Below are 13,743 nucleotides of genomic sequence, written 5' to 3'. Positions count from 1 at the left end.
CACATTATACTACTGGTATAAGATGTAAAATTTTCACACTTCTTGGTGGGTTAGGGGGATGAAATTTTTGGCAGTTGTACAACCCCATAAATAATGAGAATTCACAGGAGAATTTGCTCCTGTGATGATTATGGAAGGGAGTTGGGCCCTCAAAGCATGCTTGTGGGTCAAAAATGACCCACACAGTATTCCTCTTGTTTTAATACAAAATGCTTTTTTGTTAGTTCAGTCCTTCATAACTGTTCTGTTCAAATGCTGACAGCATATAATAAAAGATCAAGTGTTTCATCAAATGTTTTTGAAACAGGTGAAACTTTCCATATATGTTTTACGATGATTTCCAAAATATATCCAAAAATGTGCATAACCTCTTCTACAAAACCAAACAGCAAAGAAACCCAAAAATCATTAAATTACACTACTTTTCCCACAGTAATTTCAACAGAGAAATTGTAATAATGTTCCACATAATCTTAAACATTGGTCCTTCAACAGTTCCACCAACACATTTCCATAAAAAAAGTAAAAAATATCTAATGAAAAAAGCTTAAGTAATGCAGGGTGTCCTGGTTGAACACAAAATCATATAAAATGTAATAATCTGAGACATAATTGATTCATTATTGGCAGTCTGCTTCTACAAGTATGGTAATTCAAAATGTTTTCTTCATTTGCTTATGGCAGTTGGTACTAGGTATGTATGCACATCACTTTTTTGTTGATGTAAATGCACATCAGTGGCCATGTGGATTCCACAGCACAAGCTGTTCTGTGTGCTTTCTCTTGTGGATACAGTCTGTTGCACTGGTACAATGTCATTATCAGCCTGAGTGTGGGCAACGACCAAAAGGCAATGTTTCCACTTACATAACAATCAGGAAATTGGACAAGTGCTTCAGGAAACTGGGAATTTGCTTGCAATGTCAGGCTGTCACACCAAGCATGCTTTTCCAGTGGCTAATGTTGAATTAATCCATACATGCTTCCAGTGGAGCCCTCATAAGACTACCAGACAAGCAAGTAGGCAGTTAGTTACCTTGTTCAACAGTACAAGAAGTCAGGCTTCCTGGCAGATTAAAACTGCGTGCTGGACCAAGACCTAAACTTGGGACCTCAGCAAAGGCTGTTGTTAAGCCATGTCTCTGCAGTATCCTTTCCTTCAGCAGCTCTAGTTATGCAAGTTTTACAGGAGAACTCCTTCGAAGTTTGGAAGGTAGGAAACAAGGTGCTCTTAGGATGGGTTGTGAGTCATGTTTGGATTGGTCAGCTGGCAGAGCACTTGCTCACAGAAGGCAAAGGTTCTGTCTCTGAGTCTTGGTCTAGCACACAGTTTTAATCTGCCAGGAAGTTTTTGCATACTCTGCTGCAGAATGAAAATTTTATTCCAGTGCAGTACCTTATCCACAAAATGTTGCACCTACAGGTGTACAAATGGAAGCTTCATCACAAAATCAAGCCTGAGTTCAGGCCATGTTGGAAGGCATCTGTGGAGACAATTCTGGCAAAAATGAGCCATTCCTTGATTTCATTTGTTTCTTGGATTCCACACTTCTGGCACAGTAAATATGCACACTACCCCATATGGGAACTGAAACCCCATTGGAGAGATACAGTACAAACATGATTCTTCAAAATTGAATATGTGGTGTGGATTGTTGAAAGAGGAGGTTATATGCCCATTCTTCTCTGCAGAGCATGCAGTTATTGCAGCAATGTATGTAGAACTGTTGGAACTGTATATTGAGCCACAACTTCTTCATGACATGATGTGTCAACCAGATGGGCCCACCTTGCTATTTTGTGAACATTGTGAGGAATATCTTGGATCAAGATTTTCCTGTTCACTGCACTGGGAGAGGCAGTCTATCAATTGCTTTGCTCCTTTAGAAGCCTAGATATTATGCCTCTTGACCTTTTTTGTGTGGGAATTTCTCAAGAATCAGAAATGACTTTGAGAGAAGTGGAATACAGGGTACATGTCTGTTGCACCACTACTGGTGCATGTATTGAGATGTATTAGGTGCATAGAAACACATTTTGAGTTACTGTACTTGTAGAAACATACTGTCAATAAATATCTCACTTACTTTTAAGTTATTACATTTCATATTATTATATGTTTAACCCAGACACCCTGTAATTCTGATCAAAAACAATAAACTGTGTATTCTATTTCCAAGTAGTTAGTAGCTTTCAAAGAAACAAGATTGACCCACAAAAATTTCTCTTCGCCCAGAGAGAAGAAAAAGACATAACATGGCATACCTTTTTACTTTATGTAAATCATAAAATGACATTATGTTTCATTCTCTAGTATTAATCATCCTACAAGATAGTTCAACTCATAAACAATGAGAATGATAAAGACAAAAGCTCCTTTAATTACTGAAAGCATCATGAAATTTAGTAAAAAAGGAAATAGACAATAATGTTAAGAAGGCATTATTTTAAAAGATGATCTTGGTTTGTTACTCAGAAATCTTAGCCTTGCAAATTACATAAATGACTAGTTCATAAATACTGCTGTCAACCTGAATAAAAATTGCCTAGAAAATGTAGAATCTCTTTTCCAAAAGAACAAAGTCTCAATTCAATATTGATATGCCCTACAAATAAACCAGTAGTTCTGAGAATAATAAAAACAATGAGTAATAAGATGTCTTCAGGACTGACAAAGCACTTGGCTCAGTCATAATGAAATGTCCTTGTGTCATATCATAACAGTTCTCACTTGTGACAAAGCAAGCTGGGATAATTTTATTTCCTCTCTTGTTTAGCTATTTGCCTACTTAAATTCGACTGTTTTTAATTTTAACTAATTAGCATTAACATATGTGTGTGTTATCTGTCTTTTCATGTAGGAGAAAGGTGGGCCCTCAGTTTTGAAGAATTTAACACCAGATGTAGTTTTGTGATTAGTTTTTGTATGTAATTGATTTTGTAATTTATTTTGACAATGCCTTGTTCATATCTTTTGTTTAGGTATAAATCAGAAGTGAACCAGTCAATGAAGTATCCATACGAATGCTGTTCCTTTTGTTTGTGAACCAGACCTTTCATTTGCAAACCAGTGCTTTAGTTTATGAAACTGCTTTTCTTTGTGGACAGTTTCCAGAAACCATTAAAATTCTGTGTACAGCAACACACGTAAACATCCTGTGTGCTATGTAAGATGGCGACGCATATAGATGTGGTAGTAAATCGGTCCATAAATTGCGAGTATTTAGCGTCAATAAGGTGCAAGTTATGCGACAAAATCGTATCAAGTGGCATTAGAATTTGTTCAGTGTTGCATATTTGGTATCATTCGCAGTGCTTCGTGAAAATAAATCAAGAAAACATTTCGTGTACGTGTGGAACAAAGTGTAATGGACGTCTGGCAGCGAGTGAAATGTGCCGAGCAAATCATGAAATCATAGTACTCGAATCACTGCAGAAAGAACTGAAAGCCACAAGAGAACATGCTCTGTTGTTGGAAAACATTATTAAAAGTCTATCTGATCCATCACATAAAGAACTCGGTCAACTTCAGGAGTACAGTGAACCAAAGAAATGTGCAAAACCTAAATTTGTTTCCAGTGAGTTCAAAAGTTCCGTTAAGAAATCGATTTCAACATCTTATTATGGACTGTGAACTTAAAAACGTTGAAACAAGCAACTCGCACCAAGACTACGAATCGGAATCGGCGGACAGGAAATTTACAAAGCGTAATAAGTCAGTAAAATGTAACCGTCTCGATGTTGCAAACAAAGTGACTCCTAAAAACTTTAGTAGGCCTACGGTTTTGCTTGCTGACAGCCACGGAAGAGGAATTGCAGGAATTTTTCGTTTCCAGCAGGATCTCAATATTACAAGTGTTGTGAAACCTGGAGCAGGCCTAAAAGAAGTTTTGAAAGACTATAAAAACAATAATCACGTGACACAAAGTGAATGCATTGTAATATTGGGCGGCGCAAACGATGTACATAAGAATGAACTAATAGTAGCAAACAGAGTGCTAAGAGATGTGCTATGTACAACAGAGGATCAAAAAGTTATTGTTGTAGGCATACCACACAGACATGACCTTACTGAATCATCTTGTGTGAACAGAGAAATCCAAAAAGCAAACAGGGTGTATAAAAAGATCTGCAAGACCACTTAAAATGCTTTTTTCCTCAGTATTGACGATCTTGAAAGACAGCACTTCACAACACGTGGTATGCATTTAAATAAATGGGGCAAATCGCTGCTCAGTCAAAATGTTAGTGGATAGTGTTTCTCCTAGATGTAAAGGACGCCTGCAAAGTATCTTCCCTACCATGTACTCCAGTTGCAGCAGTAACACAACATCAGGTATCACTGATTACAAAAGAATGTGCTGGGAGAGAAGAAGCTGTAACTACAGTTACAACAGGTAGAACACCTCATTCAGGAACTAAGATAACAGAAACAGCAATAGTGGCAGCATATTCAGCAACAAGTGTACCAACAAGTGATCCAGCTGTCCATTCTGCAGCAACATTTGAACTACCTACAGTGGGAATCCAGCCACTTAAATCACGTCATGAACAAGAAGACACGAAGAGACCTCCAAGAGTAGAAGCAGTATCAAGTGTAGCGGGCAAACGGAAAACTGTAACTCCATTACGTCTAAATGAATTTTTAGTAGAAGGCAGCAAGGGGAAGAAGCCCATAAGATAAATAGTGCTAGAGATTTAATAGCCTCTCAGCAAAATAGTGCATTTGTGAAGAAAGACAGGTTTGATTTTATAATCTGTTATCTTAACATTGAAGGAGTAAGGGATAAAGAATTTATCGTCAATGACTTTGGATTAGAAAATAAGTTTGATATCTTTTGTTTAAGTGAACACTGGACTAGTGAGAGTGAACTTACATTTACTAAATTTGATGATTATAATCTAGCCAGTAGCTACTGCAGAAGACTGCATTTAAGAGGAGGTGTGGCAATATATGTTAACAAGTCACTTAGCGGTACAGTCAATAGATTAGATCTAGATTTTCTGTGTGATGAACAAAACTTTGAAGCTGCTGGTATAGTAATAGACAGTTTTAAGTTAGTTGTAATTTCCCTGTACAGGTCACCTAAGGGTATAACCAATGCACTTAGAAAAACTGGACCTGCTGTTACATGTACTTACAGATGCTAGATGGACACATTATGATATTGTGATAGGTGGAGATGTGAATGCTGAATTCGATGTTACAACACAAAAACGTACTGTCACTGAACTCCAAAACCTACTAAGACAGTGCAACTCACATTCAGTCAATAACAAGCCTACAAGAGAACATGCATGTCTTGACAATATTTTTGTAAATTTTAAAACAACAGAAGAATCATGTTTTGTAACAATATTTCCATATTCTGATCATGATTCAGTATCTTTAAATTATACAAGTAGGTTCCCTCTTGATAAGAGTAATGTAAATAAGCTTATCCCAGAAGTTGTGGTCACTAGACCAGTCACAGATGAGAAAATTGACAGGTTTCGTACGTCCCTTTCTAACAGAGATTGGTTTGGCCTGTGTTATGATGAGACACATTATACTCCAAGCAATTATCTGCCAGCAAAGGTACTATTTGATAGGTTTCTCAAAGCATTTTTGGGATACTTTAATGACTGCATTCCAATAAAGAAATGCAAAGTAACTGACAGAGTCCTAAGAGCAATAGTTCCAAATAGACAAAATACATGGTATACAAAACAGCTGTCTACTATGAAAAATCAAGTTATGTTGTTGTACAATATTTATAAAAATCTGAAAACCAACCATGCTAAATTAGCCTATGTTAGATTTAGGAATGAGTACAAAAAAGTATTGTGGAAGCCAAAGAAACACACAATCTCTGAAGTATTGAGAAATCCACCAATAAGTGCAAAGCAGCATGGACACTAATAAATAGTGTCGCCAAAGATAAAAGAAGTGACAAAATTAGTATCTCTCCCCAGGAATTTAATGACTTTTTTATTAAATAAGTTGAGGAAGTAGGAAGTGCTATAATTAAACCTGAAATCAGCTCATCACAGTTACTGTCAAAAAATATTGCTAGGTCACCAACAAACACAAATACCTTCAATTTTTCTGAGGTCTCACCTGGTGTTGTGTTAAGAATAGTGAAGCAGTTAAAATCATCAGACAGTGTAGACATATATGACCTGTCTTGTAACATGCTGAAGAAAGTAATAGACTGTATAGTGTACCCCCTAACATATTGTATAAACAAGTGTATACTGGAGGGGTTTTTTCCCTGATGAGCTTAAACTGTCTAGGATAGTTCCAGTACATAAAAAAAGGAGATAAAAGTTCTGTCTCAAGTTACAGGCCAATATCCATAGTCCCAGTTCTCTCAAAAGTTCTAGAATGCATAATTTACCAACAATTGTCTGTTTACTTTGATAACGTAGGATTAATAAGTGGATCACAGTATGGCTTTAGGAAAAACCTGTCAACCATTGATGCCATAGACAATGTTGTTAAACACATCCATCAAGTATTTGAAGATAAATGCTTTGTTCAAGTGACTTTTTGTGACCTAAGCAAAGCCTTTGGCTGTGTAGAACATACACTACTACACAAAAAAATGTACTTTTATGGTGTTAAAGGTAACAGCCTTAAGCTATTAAGATCATATTTACAAAACCGTAAGCAAGCCGTCTGTGTTGGGAAAGAAATGTCCAGTATAGAACAAGTTAAGGTAGGTGTTCCGCAGGGATCCGTGCTGGGCCCTTTCCTTTTCCTAATAATGATAAATGACCTGCCATCATTTATTAAATCCAGAACAGTACTCTATGCTGATGATACAACGTTTCTGAACAGCAGTAATGATCTTAGTAGCCTTAAAATATATGTTACAGAGACAACTGAACAAGCTTCACTCTGGTTTAAAGCAAATGGGTTCTTGCTTAATGAAAGCAAAACACAGCAGATGGTATTTAGTTTAAAAGACAAGTTTCCATCAGATGATCCTAGTTGTGTTAAATTTTTGGGGGTATATTTGGATGATAAACTTTCTTGGAATCCACATATTAAGTATATTAGTGGTAAACTGTCTAGGGTAATCTATTTGTTAAGGCGATTAATGCACTGTGTACCTAAAAATTATGTTAGAGTATCTTACTACTCATTTTTCCAAAGCATCATATCCTATGGTATTATTTTATGGGGAAACTCCACTTGTGTGCATGATATACTATTGCTGCAAAAGAAAGCTATTAGAATAATTACAGGCTCACCATACAAGGCTCATTGTAAACCTTTGTTTACTCGAAAAAAATCATGACAGTAATAAACCTATATATTTATTATTATTATTATGTGCGACTGGACCCATACAGATCACGCAAAGCTTTTCCGGTTCAATTTTTTAATTCTCCAAACTTCTCTCATTCTTTCCCCATGAATTCTCTTTCTTTCCTCTGTCCATTTTGTCTCCTGTCTCTTGCAAACTTCATTCTCGGGTTGTACTTTCCAACTATTGATTTTTTGCCTGTATACATTTCTGTTTATAACTTCTGAAGAATTTATTTGTGCATTTTCTAGATCTGTTTTGGTTTCTTGTATCCAGGGTATGGTTTTAAATTTGTCAATGTATATTAAAATTTTGTGGGAGAGTCTGGGTGTTGGGAGTCTGTGGATATGACCGTAAAATTTTAGTCTTCTTTTCCGGATGTCTGTGGCGAGGTTAGATAATTTTTCTGTAGTTTTCCGAGACTGTAACCTGTATCCATCTTCCGATCTTTTTGGTCCAAGAATCTTTCTGATAATATTGCGTTCCTCTTTCAGGATGCCTTCCAGGTCGCCTTTTCTATGGAGTGTGAATGTTTCGCTGGCATATAGTGCTTCGGGCTTGATTACTGTATTGTAGTGTCGTGTTTTTGAGTGAATGGAGAGACACTTTTTATTGTAGATGTTGTGGGTTTTCCAGTATGCTCTTTTCAGTTTTTGCAGTCGAACTTTTTGTGCAGTTTTCTCTCCCCCTGTGGGTTCTAGGACCTCGCCTAAGTATTTAAAGAATGGAACTCTCTCAATTTGCCCATATTTTGTAGTCAGTTTTTGAGTTTCAAATTTTGAGCAGATGAATTTGGTTTTTTGGAAGGAAATTTGTAGCCCAACTTTTTCGGCGCATTCTTTGAGAATGTCTATCTGTTTAATTGCTGTGGTCTCGTTTTCTGCTAGAATGGCCACGTCATCTGCAAATGCCAAGCATGAAATTTTAATACCATCTTTGGATCTTCCTAGTTGTATAGGCTTCCAGTAATTTTGATTCTTCAGTTCTTTTTCCCATTCTCGGATGACTTTGTCTAAGACAAGGTTGAAGAGGCGTGGAGACAAGCTGTCACCTTGTCTGACGCCGGTTTTGATCAGGAAGGGCTCTGATATTTCACCCAGGAATTTTATCTTAGAAGTTGTGTTTGTGAGCGTTTCTTTGATAAGGTTTAGGGTTTTCGGATCGAGTCCTAGCTCCTCAAGGGTAATAAAGAGAGATTGCCTATCGATTGAATCATAAGCCTTTGCGAAATCAACAAAGGAACAATTGATCGGACTGTTTCTGACTGCTTTGTATTTTAGTGTTGTCTTCAAATTGAAAATTTGTTCTGCACAGGATCGGTGAGGGCGAAAGCCAGCTTGGTATTCACCAATACTGTGTTCGAGTTGTTCTTGTGTTCGTTGAAGAAGACAAGCTGAGAGGATTTTATAAGTGACTTGGAGAAGGGAGATTCCTCGATAGTTGTTTATATCTGCCATGTCGCCCTTTTTATGCAGTGGATGAATTAGGGCGCATTTCCAATCTTCTGGTAGTTTTTCTGTCTGCCAAATGTCTGTGATGATTTGAGTGAGTTCTTTGAGGGAATTTGGTCCAAGATTTTTAAGTAGTTCTGCAGTGATATTATCTTCTCCGGATGCCTTGTTGTTTTTCAGTCTATGAATATGTCTTTGGATCTCCTCTAGTGTAGGTGGTGGGGATTCTGGATTTGTGTAGATAGCAGTTTCTTGAGGGAATCTTGAAGAAGGTTCAGGGCAATTGAGGAGTCCGGAAAAGTATCTTGCCAGCTCCTCACAATTTTCCCGATTTGTGAGCGCTAGTTTTCCATCTGGTTTTCTGAAACATAGATTTCGTGAGCCGTATCCATTGATTCTCCCAGCAAAGGTCTTATAGAAGTCTTGTACATTATAGTTACGGAAATTTTCTTCAATAGACTCACACTGTTCCTTGAGGTACTTCCTCTTGACTTGTCTGATTGTTTTTGCCACTTGTCTTCTGATGTTGTGGAAGTGATCTAGCTTTTCTGGGTATTTTTTACTGTTATACTTCAGAAAGGCTTTCTTTCTTTCTTCCAGCGCTTTTTCACATCCAGAGTCCCACCAGGGGTGTTTTGTGTTCTTTTTCAATGGGATCAGTTCTTTTGCCTTCTTTGTGATTTTTGTTCGAAATTTTTCCCAAGAGTCAGCTGGTTCCTTTTCCCACTCCTCCTTGAGATTGGTTTCTTTGATTGTTCGTGTGTCAAATTTCATCATGTGTGTTTTCTTCGGATAGAATTTTTTTAGGGCGAATTTCACTTTAATGTGTGTTAAGTAGTGGTCTGAGTCAATGTTCGCCCCTCTGCGGTCTTGGACATCATGGATCTCTTTCTGTACGAAATAGGAGATGGCAATGTGGTCAATCTGATATTCGCCGATCTCTTGTATGGGGGAACTCCAGGTCTTTTGTTTTATAGATTTTTTTCTCAAAGATGTAGACATTATTTTTAGATTATTTTGTTGACATAGTTCAATAAATCTCAGTCCGTTTCTGTTGGTGAATCTGTGTGCTGGATATTTTCCTACAGTTTTTTGGTGTTCTTTCTCTCTGCCAATTTGTGCATTGAAATCTCCCATTTAGATTTTGATATCATCCCGGGGAATTTTGGCCATGACATCTTCAAGTTTAGTCCAGAATTTTTCAGTTTGTAGTTGGCGTTTTTTGTTGTCTATGTTTGTGGGTGCATGAACATTTATCAGTGTGTATTTCTTGTTGGCGCACTGGATACGCATGGTCATGAGGCGATTATTTATGGAAGAGACCTCTCTAATTGAGCCTAATATATTTCTGTGCACCGCAAATGCCTATATATTTATTATTTTTAATCTACACAAAAAAGAACTACCTAATGTAAAACGCAGGGCAAATATGCATTGTTACAGCACTAGCACAAACAGCTCTATCTATATGCCCTACCACAGACTGTCAAAATCAGTTAACAGTTATGAATTTATGGGCCACAAATTATTTAACAAACTTCCACAAGCTATTCAAAATTTACCAGAGCAACAATACAAACAAACACTTTATGACTGGTTAGTTGTAAACGCATTCTACAATGTAAAGGATTACATGACCTGTGATATTAAACTGTAACGTTCTTAACAATTATGTTCTTTTATAGCATGTACTGTACTGTATTGTATTATGTGTATGACTTTGTCTATTGCTGTAATGGCTTAAAGACAATAAAATTATTATTATTATTATTACTGTTTCACAACTTAAATTCTATTGTTGACATATAAACAAATATAAATTCTGTGATAATTCTAAACATTTGGAAGACTAAATGCTAGTATTCTTAAAGTATCTGTTTAGCTCTCTCCAAAAACATGTTAGCAAAACCAGCCCTAAATTAATTCCAGAGTAATTAGTAGTTTTGTCGAAAGTATTGTATGCATAACCATACATGTTAATTTCATCATTTGAATAAATAATTCATCTCAACCCTTGTAATAGAAGAAACTGTTAAAAAGATGCAACTTTTTGATGTATTCAGTTACTTTAATGAGTTAAGTTTTAATCATAATTTCTGTAAATTAAACTTTGATCAATGTGTAGTTTCAGTACCTATTATTATCATGATATATAAGGGCCTGGTTCTTGGTCATGAGACAGTCAATCCACGGCTGAGTTCCAGACAAGGAAGCTGTGTTGGTTAGAATGACAAAAATGCATCAACTTGACAGGAAAGTACTTCGAAGGAAAGATACAGATTAAACAAAAAGGGTATCAGAATTTTTAACTATTGGAAACATAGAAATAAGGGAAGAATGAATTGATGTGAATGATACAAGCACCATGATAATAATAATAATAATAATAATAACAATAACAAAACAACCAGAAAATAGAAGGAAACAAAACCAAACATTCAACACAAACCAAAAGAAATTTTACCACACAATAGATAATACACACATTAAAATAGACAATCCACCAAACATAACAGACATGGAACACTTCTGGAGCAACAGGTTTGACCATACAAACCTGGTACAACATAACAGGCATGCACGGTGGATACAAGCAGAAACAGACACATACAAGATGATTCCACAAATGCCTGAAGTGATAATTTTGCAACATGAAGTCACCCAAGCAATTAATTCTCCTCACAATTGTAAAGCCCCTGGAAAAGATAAAATAGCAAATTTCTGGCTAAAGAAGTTCACCTCAACACATTCACATCTAACTAAATTATTTAACAGTTACATTGCAGACCCATACACATTCCCTGATACACTTACACATGGAATAACTTATCTGAAACCTAAAGATTGAGCAGACACAGCAAACCCAGCTAAATATCGCCCCATAACATTCCTACCAACAATATACAAAATATTAACTTTAGTCATTACACAGAAATTAATGACACATACAACACAGAACAAAATTATAAATGAAGAACAAAAAGTCCGTTGCAAAGGAGCATGAGGGTGTAAAGAGCAACTGATAATAGATGCAGAGGTGACATATCAAGCTAAAACTAAACAAAGTTCACCACACTACGCATACATTGATTACTAAAAAGCTTTTGATAGTGTACCCCACTCATGGTTACTACAAATATTGGAAATATATAAAGTAGATCCTAAATTGATACAGTTCCTAAACATAGTAATGAAAAATTGGAAAACCACACTTAATATCCAAACAAATTCAAATAATATCACATCACAGCCAATACAGATTAAGCGTGGAATATACCAAGGAGTTTCATTAACTCCTTTCTGGTTCTGCCTTGCTCTGAACCCACTATCCAACAAGCTAAATAATACAAATTATGGATGCAATATTACTGGAGCATACCCACACAAAATCACACATTTGCTATACATGGATGATCTAAAACTACTGGCAGCAACAAATCAACAACTCAACCAATTACTAAAGATAACAAAAGTATTCACCAATGATATAAATATGGCTTTTGGAACAGACAAATGTAAGAAAAATAGCATTGTCAAGGGAAAACACACTAAACAACAAGATTACATATTGGATAACCATAGCGACTGCATAGAAGCGATGGAAAAAACAGATGCCTATAAGTATCTAGGATACAGACAAAAAATAGGAATAGATAATACAAATATTAAAGAAGAACTAAAAGAAAAATATAGGCAAAGACTAACAAAAATACTGAAAACAGAATTGACAGCAAGAAACAAGACAAAAGCTATAAATACTTATGCTATACCAATATTGACCTACTCACTTGGAGTAGTGAAATGCAGTAATACAGACCTAGAAGCACTCAATACACTTACACGATCACTATGCCACAAATATAGAATACATCACATACATTCAGCAACTGAAAGATTCACATTAAGCAGAAAGGAAGGAGGAAGGGGATTTATCGACATAAAAAACCTACATTATGGACAGGTAGACAATTTAAGAAAATTCTTTCTAGAATGAGCAGAAACTGGCAAAATACACAAAGCAATCACTCATATAAGTACATCGGCTACACCACTGCAACTTCATAACCAGTTCTACAACCCTTTAGATCACATAACATCAACAGATATGAAGAAAGTGAATTGGAAAAAGAAAACACTACATGGCAAGAACCCGTATCATCTAACACAGCCACACATCGATCAAGACGCATCCAACACATGGCTAAGAAAAGGCAATATATACAGTGAGACGGAAGGATTCATGATTGCAATACAGGATCAAACAATAAACACCAGATATTACAGCAAGCATATTATTAAAGATCCGAATACCACAACAGATAAATGCAGACTTTGCAAACAACTAATAGAAACAGTAGATCACATCACAAGCGGATGTACAATATTAGCAAATACAGAATACCCCAGAAGACATGACAATGTAGCAAAAATAATAGATCAACAACTTGCCATACAACATAAACTAATAAAACAACATGTTCCCACATACAAGTATGCACCACAAAATGTATAGGAGAATGATGAATATAAAATATACTGGAACAGAACAATTATAACAGATAAAACAACACCACATAACAAGCCTGACATCATACTCACCAATAAAAAGAAGAAATTAATACAACTAATCGAAATATCCATACCCAATACAACAAATATACAGGAGAAAAAAGTGAAAAATACATCCAACTGGCTGAGGAAGTCAAAGGACATGTGGCATCAGGATAAAGTTGACATTATACCAATTATACTATCAAATACAGGAGTCATACCACACAATATCCACCAGTACATCAATGCAATACAGCTACATCCAAACTTATATATACAACTACAGAAATCCATAATTATTGATACATGTTCAATTACCCAAAAGTTCCTAAATGCAATATGACATATACCGTACAGTTAAAAGGAAGTGACGCTTGATGAAGGTTCGCGTCACTTTCCATTTTAACCAGACTTAATGTCTGAGAAAGTAAAGAAATAATAATTAT

Source organism: Schistocerca serialis, chromosome 5 (assembly GCF_023864345.2).
Source record: "Schistocerca serialis cubense isolate TAMUIC-IGC-003099 chromosome 5, iqSchSeri2.2, whole genome shotgun sequence".
NCBI lineage: Eukaryota > Metazoa > Arthropoda > Insecta > Orthoptera > Acrididae > Schistocerca > Schistocerca serialis.
Note: the sequence above shows the minus strand (reverse complement) of the source record.